Raw genomic sequence first — 11,504 nt, 5'->3', positions numbered from 1 at the left:
ACATGCACAGTCAACAGCACAGCTGTTTCATTGGACGGTACACACAAAAAAATCTAATCTCTCTATACAGGCTCACTGTGGAGGCAAATTGGTGGTTAAGTGGGCGGGTCTAAACTGCTGTAGGCTGAATGAGCAGAGATAAACTGATGAAGGCTGAAAGAACGCACCACAATACAGTATAGTTTAGATAGTTCACACATATAAGAACCCACAAAACCTCTTAGATGTGTATTAAGAAAGTCTGAACATAAGAAATGACTAGACAGATGTCTGAAGTAGGACTGAGATCTCGGATCATTAAAATAACATGAAACTGCTGCATTTCTGGTGCAATAACAACCAAATTCAGTTTAGGAGCCGCTCATTTTTACAGATCTTCACTGAAAGTGTGCAGAATCTCTAATGGTTTTTGTGCAGCTGGTTGAATGGGGTTAGTGTAGAATTATGTACAAAGAGCTAAACAGAGCACAGATGAACTGGCCGGTTAGCTCAGTTGGATAGAGCGTGGTACTAATACCGCCAAGGTTGCGGGTTTGATCCCTGTTTGGGCCACACCCTCTTTAATGATTAAAGGTAGCATGGTTGAGAGAGTGTCAGGTGAGCATGTGCTGTGTATCAGGACTTTCTAACCTGAGTAATTTAATCACTGAAAGTAAGAATACCACCCTGTTCTTCTGCCATCTTTAATTCTGGCTTCATTTCAACTAATGAACGTGGCATGATCTTTATAAATGGTTACAATCAATTTTGTCAATGGCAAAAATAAATAAATAAGTAAAAAGAGAACTGCTGTGTAATTATGTGAATTCTTGCACTGCACATGGCAGAAGACTAAAAGAAATGTAGACTGTGTAGAATAAAAGTATTAGGAAAGTATGAGGTTAAAAGCATCAGCTTTTATTTATTCTTAAAAGAAAAATACATGAACCTCAGTCATCTCACACGAAGATCTGTTCTGCTCAACAACAGTAAAGCTCTCCATCGTTTCTGTGTGGCAGCTCCATAACTGAAGGGCTGTCAGTGTAGAATCGGGTATGTGTGTATATGCCCTGTATGTGCCTGTTGGCTGGTTAGCTCAGTTGGTTAGCGCATGGAGCTAATAACGCTGAGGCTGCGGGTTCGATCCCCCCACATAAAGTTTGGACTTAAACTAACAAACAAGTGATCCTTCTCTAACTAGCAGGTTCTATTGACCTGGGCTTCAAACGTTGTCTCTGACAATTGTGAGACCTTTTTACTGTCCCTCTCATTCAAGTCAGAAACATGCCATTATTTCAATTTGTCAAACTTAATTACCCTTCTGTAAATGTTAGCAAGTCATGTGACTCATTTGTCCAATGAAACAACTGTGCGCATGTCTCTGTGGCGCAATCGGTTAGCGCAATCGGTTAGCGCATTCGGCTGTTAACCGAAAGGTTGGTGGTTCGAGCCCACCCAGGGACGAGTGTGTCTTATTGCACAACCTGTCTGTTGATCAAACGGATATGAGAAACAACAACAATGTGTAGTCCCACAGAATAGTGGAAATAAGTAACTGAAAACATCCAGTAAACAACAGTCCTACAAGCACAAATATCCACCTGATAAGTCACCGGAGACCGGCTGTCCAAAGTGGAAGAACGTCCTTTTGGTTTCAGTAGATGTTAAATGAAGATACTCGCCCAACGTGGGGCTCGAACTAACGACCCTGAGATTAAGAGTCTCATGCTCTACCGACTGAGCTAGCCAGGCTTAAGCAGCATATCAGAACAGACAGCTCATCGGTCAGACCATCAGAGAGATGTAGGTTTAATTCACTAACATCACGACCAGATTAAGAACTAATTCACAGTTTACAAACAAACACAATTCAAAATAAGCAACAGAAACAGATACAGACTTACTGTCGCATCATGTGTTCTGTCCAATATTTACACAGTGCTGGTTGCCCAATAATATTTTTTCACCTGCATTCGTCCTTTTCTTTCCTGTATACCAAAAACAGTCGCCATTGCAGGTCTACAACACGTTACAAAAACACTTGGGACACTTTATTTTTGCTTTCTTAATCTTGCCGGTGTCACGTTGTATTGAAACTAAAATAAATAAATAAAAACTTAAAATTTAAAAGCAAGTGTTTAGGTTCATTCATCATCTTAACACATATTACAAACTAATCAAGCTCGTCATATTTCAGACATTGTTCACGTACACAAAAATCTCAAGTGGAAGCATAAGATTCATTTATTTATAGACGGTGCTGTTTATGGTTTTACACTTAAAAACATGAACAGTTAAAAAATAACAACAAACTCGACAACAACAATTTAATAATAATGTCACAAATCTGTACACAAGCAACAAGCTGTAATTTATCTAGCACCACTAGATGGGAACGATCTCTGTACAACATTTTGAACTTCACTTTAAAAGTCAGTTCAGTGTGTTTTACTGTAGTAAGAATAGCTCCACATGTTTTGTATGTAGTGTTTATGGTATTTAAGCTGGATGGATAGATGGAAGTTAACATGTAATCTAAGGTGACTCTTAAGTTTATTCGCTGCTGTTGGCTTATAAAGTTTTACTGAACAAACTGGCTCGTATTTTGGCACTAAGAGCAAGTTGGCTGTTAGATGGCTCTGTAAACAATGATTTGCGATTATATTTTGGGATGGAGCAGTCACATGTGGAACACTATAACACTACTAGTGGTATTATGATATTCAAGCTGGATGAATGGATGGAAATTAACATGTAATTTAAGATGACTAAACTAGCACAAGCAATTGTGATGCTCTGTTGTACTGCACATGCGCTGAATGCTACCATCCTGATACTGCTAAAGTTTCACAATCTTGGACCTCACACCGGTCCCCAAGTAAAAGCGGTAAGGTCCCACCGAGATTTGAACTCGGATCGCTGGATTCAGAGTCCAGAGTGCTAACGTTTACACCATGGAACCCTGACACCAGGAAAACTAAACGTAATGATTCGCCATTTGCTAAGTAAATAAAGCAAAAATACACACAACTTCAGACTTTACTTTAACTTAGATTTAAACTTACGTGATTAATATAATTGACTGAAATCAATTGACAAAACTGAGGTCATTTAGAAGTTTTAAACACTAAATAAAAGTAATTTTAGTTAAACATTGCCACCCAAGTATCAAAATCACAACAAAACGTTCCACTGTTGGAAAATTGCATTAAGTTCAGGACGCAGTTGGCCCGTCCCTCCATGTCGCTCTGAAGCAGATGATTTGATGTTTGTGCACCTGTTCAGGAGATCACAAGTCACTAATGATCACACACAAGTCACTTGATTTTAATACTGTTTGTTTTTGAAATGAGATCCAACAAGCTCATGGTAAGATGTCTATTGCTATATGGTACTATTGCTAAGGAGTTAATATGTGTGTCTACATCACTTCATGTATCTATACGTGTCTAACATACGATTCTATTCTATTAATATTCATAAGCATACACACACACACACAATACACACACATGCTTCCACATTCACATGTTTTTGCTGTATGTGTTATGTAGATAATATTTAGGTGATTTGATGTATTTTTGACATTTTATTATTATTTAAGTGAAGCTTTTTACAAGTTAGGGGTTTTGTGTTTTGCTTCACTGTATGTATGATGCATCATTAAACTGTTATACATTATTTATTCTATTTTGTATTAGATGAGATGGTTTGTCTCTGTATTGACCCGCGATTCATTTGTAAATGACAGCTAATGATAGTGATCCGACTCTTTTAATTATTTAGTATAACATAAAAAAATTTGACTTCCTCAAAAAGAATCGACTCCTTCAGCTTCTAATGGCTCATTGCTGAGTACTATCAACTTAGTGAATCGACTCAAACTGAACTGCGTCTTTCTGCACATGAGGAAGAAATCTATGTAGAGATCTCAAATAACATGAACTTGAAGGTATGAACTTACATTGTAGAAAAGAAAAACAAGCCAGTAGCAGCAGTGTGCACATTAAACCATTTACAGAGGGGTCATTAAGTTTGGCTAACTGAAATAACGGCATGTTTCTGACCTGAATGAGAGGGGCATTAAAAAGATCTCACACTTCTCAGAGACAACGTTTGAAGCCCAGGTCAATAGAACCTGCTAGAGAAAAAGTCCAAAAGTGTATGTGGCCCATACAGGGATCGAACCCACAACCCTGGCGTTATTAGCACCCCACTCTAACCAACTGAGCTAACCAGCCAGTCCAGCTGTACTTTCTTTAGATCTTTGTACATAATTCTACATTAACTCCATTCAAGCAGCTGCAACGGACTTTAATAAACAGGTTTTGTGGGTTCTTATATGTGTGAACTATCTAAACTATATATTTCTTAAAGTTCCTGACTGAGCTTAATGCCACCAACCAGTGACTGGAGCAGATACGACTCAGGTCCTGCACACAGTAAGTAGTGCTGATACACAGTACCAGCCTGCACACCAGAGGGGCTCCAAACGTCAAGTTTTCACTCATTAAATCATGTAGTTTGTGAACTTTGTGGAATAAATGTAGGACTTGTATGTGTAGATTCTGGGTTTTAGGAAGTTGAGCTACTGTTAATATTTTTCCCCAATTGAACTAAAAACCTGAATTGATGTTTTAATTGTTCATTAAGACTTCACTAAGAGTTATTACCATCAAGCAAATGTAAAGCATATTTCTATATGAATAGCATCTGTTTCCAGATAATATACACTGAGGTGTAAAGCATAATGGAGCGGGTTCAGTAATTGTGTAGTAGTTTAAAAGTGACAGTAAGTCTGTGTCTGTGTCTGTTACTTATTCTGAATTGTGTTTGTTTGTAAACTGTGAATTAGTTCTTAATCTGGTCGTGATGTTAGTGAATTAAACCTACATCTCTCTGATGGTCTGACCGATGAGCTGTCTGTTCTGACATGCTGCTTAAGCCCGGCTAGCTCAGTCAGTAGAGCATGAGACGCTTAATCTCAAGGTCGTGGGTTCGAGCCCCAAGTTGGGTGAGTGTTTTCATTTAACATCTACTGACAGCCGGTCTCCGGTGACTTATCAGGTGGATGTTTGTGCTTGTAGGACTGTTGTTTACTGGGTGTTTTCAGTTACTTATTTTCACTATTCTGTGGGACTACACATAGTTGTTGTGTCTCATATCCATTTGATCAACAGGCAGGTTGTGCAATAAAAAAGACTCGTCCCTGGGTGGGCTCGAACCACCAACCTTTCAGTTAACAGCCGAACGCACTAACCAATTGCGCCACAGAGACATGCGCACAGCTGTTTCATTGGACGGTACACACAGGTTACATGACTTGCTAAGGTTTAAGTCAGGCTAATAAACAGTATAATACTCAGTGTTGCCAACTTAGCTATATTTAGTAAGTAAGTAAGTAAGTAAGTTTTATTTCTATAGCACATTTCACACGACAAGTCGACCAAAGTGCTGTACACAATGATAAAATAAAGGTAAAAGAAAATCATTTGCAATATAAACCACATACACATATGGCATAAAAAACAATTTAAAAAGCTAAAATAAAAAGATAAGTTTTAAGTCTAGACTTAAAAGTTGTAAGGGATGGGGCAGATCTAATGTCTAAGGGAAGACTGTTCCATAGTCTGGGAGCTGCAACTGAAAAAGCTCGATCACCTCTCAGCTTCAGCCGAGAACGAGGAACAGCCAACTATAATTGGTCAGAAGATCTCAGAGACCGTGGAGCTGAATAAAGGCAGAGTAAGTCATTTATATAAGATGGTGCTTTCCCATGTAATGCTTTAAAAACAAATAATAAAATTTTAAAATGTATTCTGAAATGGACAGGAAGCCAGTGCAGTGAGGCTAAGATCGGAGTGATGTGGTCCCTTTTCTTGGTGCCTGTCAGCATTCTCGCCGCTGCATTTTGTACCAACTGTAGTCGAGCCAAAGAGGTTTTATTTATGCCCAAGTACAATGAATTACAGTAATCTAAACGAGATGATATAAAAGCATGAATAATTTGTTCCTGGGCTTGAAAAGTGAGAAAAGGCTTTATTTTTGACAATTCTCTAAGCTGGAAAAAGCTACTCCTTACAACAGAATTTACTTGTTTGTCAAAGCTGAAATCTCGGTCAATGATAACACGAAGGTTTTTGATACTGTTCTTTACACAACTTGTCAAATTATTCAATTTTTGTGATACTAATTCAGTAGCTTTTGTGGGGCCAAATAAAAGAATTTCTGATTTCTGTTCATTTAGTTGAAGAAAGTTTTTGGCCATCCATGATTTTATCTAATTTAGGCATTCACTGAGACAATTTACGGCTGAAGGGTCACTTGGTTTAATGGGCAAATAAATATTTAATAAATAAACTATATTTAGTGAGTTTTCAGACCCCTTTAGCGACTTTTTCTGGTGTTATTGGAGACTTTTGGAGACTCGGATGTGAGAGCATACATCGTTCTGCAGTTACTAACCAGGTTTCCATCCAAACGTTTCGCAAGTGTAATGCGCATTTATGAAATATCGGCAGAAAAAAAAGCGGAAAATGTTGCGTTTCCATCAACTACAGTTATGCGAAAAAACCTTTACATCACGTGAGAGACGTCGGGCAGAATGAGCAATGGCCCGTCTAATGTGGGCTCAAATCCCTGTGCCACGGCGATGTTCATCCCGCATCTGGGATCCCGCATCTGCACTAAACAATTTTCTGAGCACATTGTGCAGAACCATCAGACGAGCTTTGGATCTAGAATTTCAGAATGTCAAAATCAGCCTTTGATGAGCTATGCACCATGATCGGGTCATCGGTAGAGCCAAAAGTTTACAGTCACCGGTCACCCGTGCCAGCTGAAAAGAGGATTGCTATTGCCTTGTACATGTAGTAGTGGGCGAGACGTTCGGCATGAGCATAACAACAGTTCACTGTAGTATATACGCTGTATGCCAAGCAATGACATCAAAACTAATTAAACATTACGTTGTATTACCAAATGCGCAGGAGGCAGAAGAAATAGCGCAGTGTAATTACGCAGCGCATCATATACCACAGGTGTACGCTGCACTGGATGGTAAACACATTCCAATCCTCCCTCCAGCAGTCGGGTACAGGGACTATGTAAATCGAAAGGGATGGCCATCGATTGTTTGACAGGCACTTGTGGATGACCAGTTGTTGATTCGTGATGTATGTGTTGGCTCTCTTGGCAGCGCACATCACACCTTTTCAGGTACACTACACACGTTGACAGTATACATGCGTGTGTGTGTGACTTAGAGCTTAAAACGTCATCGTTTATTCGCGAAACCCGTTTCCATCCCCTTTTTTCGCATTTCGGCGATGAGATATTCTAACTTTTCCACCTCGTTCAAGCGTGAAAACTTTTTTTGCGATATTTGGGTCTTTTTGCGAATTTTGAGCTTTTCTATCCAGGTTTTTTAATGCGCATTTTCAAAATTCGCAAAAAGTTGGTGGATGGAAAACCGTCTACTGTCCTCATCGAGCAGCAGGTGCTGCCGTTGTTCTGTTGATTTATTTTACCCAATACCATCGATTTGTCCTACCGAGCATGCGCACATCTGTTTTTGACTTGTTGAGAGGAACACCTATAATTCTGTGCTATTTACCTAATTTATTTCTGCTAGTGGTTAGTAATGTGTAGTTTTAGTTTGAATTCCTTTAAAAAGTGTAAAGTTTAAGTGTGCTCCTTACTGAGGAGTTGGCAATACTGGACCTTACACCTACAGAAAAACCAGGTCTACACAACATTAGAATTTAAAGAACAAAATACAGTTTCTTTTTTCCCTCTAAACATGATTTGGCACAAATCATGATTACAATAAAATCACTTCATTATTTAGTATTTTTTTCTTAGTATTTAGTATTTTCTTTAGTATTTCTCTCGCTTACAGCCACACCACCCTGAGAACGTCCGATCTCGGAAGCTAAGCAGGGTCGGTCCTGGTTAGTACTTGGATGAGAGACCGCCTGGGAATACCAGGTGCTGGAAGCTTTTATCCACACACACCCACCTTCACTCCAAACCTCCTGTTACACACTGACCCAGCGGCTTTTTCTTCATCAAAGATACACAATGAGACAAAGATCAGCTCATACTTTCATTCTTACTACAGTAAAACACATTCAACTGACTTTTAAAGTGAAGTTCAACATGTTGTACAGACATCGTCGCCATCTAGTGGTGCTAAAAATAAATTACAGTTTGTTGCTTGTGTACAGACTTGTGACTTTATTATTATATTACTATTTTATTTTTATAATATATAAAAATTACAGAGTGTTTATGGCTCTTTTTACAATGGACAGAACACATGATGGGTTATTTTAACTTGTTGGGTTGTGCAATTTAACCATTGTGCTGAGTTACAAAAACCCAACTGTGAGGTTCTTTTTTACCATGGCAAAGGCGACGTCGTTTTTTAAGGCTTCCTCAGCTGTACAAGAATAAAGGTTTGTCCTCCACTGCGCTAAATCAACTCCACTCTTCATCCGGTCTGTAAGAGGAACTACAAACTCTCTGCTACGTCTTTTTTAATGTTTGCTGTAATGCCGATTTTTCTTACCAAACAACATTGGACTACGTTCTGCTGACACTAAGACGCGCTTTGCTCAAACATAAATCTGTGAGCTTCTCAAACTGAACTGCGTCTTTCTGCACATGGGGAAGAAATCTACGGAAAGACCTCAAATAACATGAACCTGAAGGTCTGAACTTACATGGGTCTGCGCAATTTTAGTGAAGTGCGTCTCAGCTTGTTCATGCTATGTGAGTTATTTCTCCTGCTAAATTATTTAAATTGAATTAAGGTGGTGAAGTTTTTACCCAGCAATAAAAAGTTATATTTAACGTAACTGTTCAGTACAATGTGTACAAAGTAGTGCCCTAAGTAGGGAGTCGGCGTAATTTGTAATGAGGCCGATAGTCTGTACTCAAAGCGGAAGACTGAACAAACTGGCAAAGTTAGCTAAAGAAAGAAATGCTCTGAATAAACCTTTTCTGCATTGTGGACATGCTGTTTCTTACATGTATTCCTCACACGCTTTTTAATCACCTTAATTGTGTTTTTAAAGCTTTCTAAATTTTGCAAGTAGTGGTAAACTAATGTTTTTATTTGATCGGTTGTTGTGATTAGCGTTTATTGTAAGGTGAACTATAGGGCACTAGGACCCAGCAGCACTGTTATTAACAGAGCGAGTGTTCTTTATATTTCTGAGCGGTACCGCATGTAAACTCTAGATGTCGCTGTTGCACCACTTTCTAAAATACACCACCCGGACATACAGTATATGGGTCATTCTATAATTTGGTGTACATTCCATGTCCAATGATAATAATTATATTTATTCTAACTATTTTCTTTAAAAATGTCATATTTTACCTATTAATGGAAAACATGTTGTAATATCACAAAAACATTATGTGCACCCTATGCTTCATTTAGCTTGAAATTTGTCATGATGTTCCTAATTGAACAGTTTTTGCTGTGTCCGTTTTTTAAGTTGAGGGTGCCTTGGTTTCAAAATAATGAATAAAATTATTAAGGGCAACAACATCTATTTTTTTATTAATTTCAAAAGTTTAAATACTAAAGAAAAATAATATTTTTTTTAAATGAGTTTCTCTTTTAAATAATTTAAATATCTTTATTTATTAATGTCCACAAAAGTTCTGTCAACTATGTTACTAACAGAACTCCACTCAGCAACTCAAAAATGGTTTGTTCTAAAACTATGTGACCAACATTACATGATATCATTTATCTCTGTGGAGGGCATATTGAACAAACTGTGGTGAATGTCCTCTTATTTTTTAAAATATTTTATCTATAATAGAACATTGTCAATGAGTATATTAATAGACTGTCATCTATGTTACATACATTGTTATGGTTACAATTGTTTTTAATAATTTTTATTCAAATATATGTGCAAATTAAACGTTATTCTGTTCAAGAAATTACATGTGGTCAGCCAACTATGTTACCTGTCAACTAAGTTACCTAGTAGTCTACATCTACTGTCCCTTTTAAATAAAAAAAAGTAATGTTTAAGCTTTGCAACTAGTGGATATGTTACACTAAAGGAATATATTAACTTGAACCACTGATTGTTTTATTGAGAGAGAACATTGTTTTTGTACTTTTTTGGTGATGTGAAATGTACCCCAAATTATAGAATGACCCATATACGTATATATAAGAAATATTTTAAGCACTTTCTACATTCTGAGCAGTGATATGAGCTCACTGAGGAAACATAAATATTAATAAAGAGAAGGAAATAAAAACCTGAAAATAAGAGCTTTACCTTCCGTTCAAATCCTGTTAAAACAGCTGAGCATTAGAGCAGTTCATAACTACAGGAACACAGACTGTACTTGTACTCGGTCTGTTTACCTCCAGCAGCGACTGCCCCAACCTTATATACAGTTGCTTTGCATAATGACCGATCACCACCCATTGCATAACAATGGAACCGGTGATCAGTCCATATGCAATTCACAATTGGGGTAAATGTGTGTCTTTTTCCCCAATCATGTGTAAAAGACACACATGGCCATTGTCATTAATGGTCATTGTGAATTACATATGGACCTGATCACCGGTTCCATTGTTATGCAATGGGTGGTGTTCGGTCGTAAACATAAATAAAATTTAATTAAAAAATAATATCAAACAATAAAACAACAAAACCCTTTCAATGGATAAAATAAATAGAGTAGAAAATGATGAACCTGAAATAAAAATGCAAACTAAACCTTTCTATAAACGTTTACTGGGAAAAGTGAAGGTACAACCTAAAGCTAACACATACTAAGCTACAGCTTACAGCCACACCTGAATCAGATAAAGACAGACCATGGGGACAAGGTGATGATTGCAGGCAGGGAAGGAATGATTTGTTTTTGAGGAACGTGACTTCCATTTATTTGATTGTTTGCTGAATATTGAAGGCAAACACAGAGTATCACATCATGACCACAAGTTTGTTACTGATATGTTGGCAGTTTTGAACAGAAAATACAGACTACACATCAGGCTTAGACTACTAATGTTATATATGAAGTTATAAAATTAGAATAAATACAAATAATCATAAATACAGTAAAAAGTAAGAAGTAGATGTATTGTGAGCTGGTGTGAAGAACAATGTTTGTTTCCAGATGTTCTCCTTGATTGCATGAATTTGTTAAATCACCAGCACACTTAGTTTAAAATAATGAAGTGTTGATTAACCAAACTAGGTACTGGATGATAACCACAAATAATATTAAACTATACATTCACATACAGAAAAGCACTACTTACTGTATTAATGTTGGTGGTTTTTATTCTATAATTAGTTTTATCTGAGCAAATAAACTCTTACTTTTAAATAGTTTTATTTTTATAGCTTTTAAACTCTCATTTACTCACAGTACTGTATGTGTTTCACATTTCCTATTTAGTTGTTTGCTAGAAGACATATTGAGAATAAAATATAATCACAATTATCTATCTATGTTTGCTTTTTTCT

At 37.2% G+C, this 11,504-nt stretch overlaps 1 pseudogene; it reads left to right on the top strand.

Annotated features, from left to right (window-relative positions):
* The first annotated feature begins 7,871 nt into the window (after positions 1-7,871).
* LOC134327232 (5S ribosomal RNA) lies at positions 7,872-7,980 on the top strand (annotated as a pseudogene).
* The last annotated feature ends 3,524 nt before the right edge of the window (positions 7,981-11,504 follow it).

The sequence above is a fragment of the Trichomycterus rosablanca genome, chromosome 14 (assembly GCF_030014385.1).
Source record: "Trichomycterus rosablanca isolate fTriRos1 chromosome 14, fTriRos1.hap1, whole genome shotgun sequence".
NCBI lineage: Eukaryota > Metazoa > Chordata > Actinopteri > Siluriformes > Trichomycteridae > Trichomycterus > Trichomycterus rosablanca.
The sequence above is the reverse complement of the archived record's forward strand: the minus strand, read 5'-3'. Positions and strand labels throughout refer to the sequence as shown.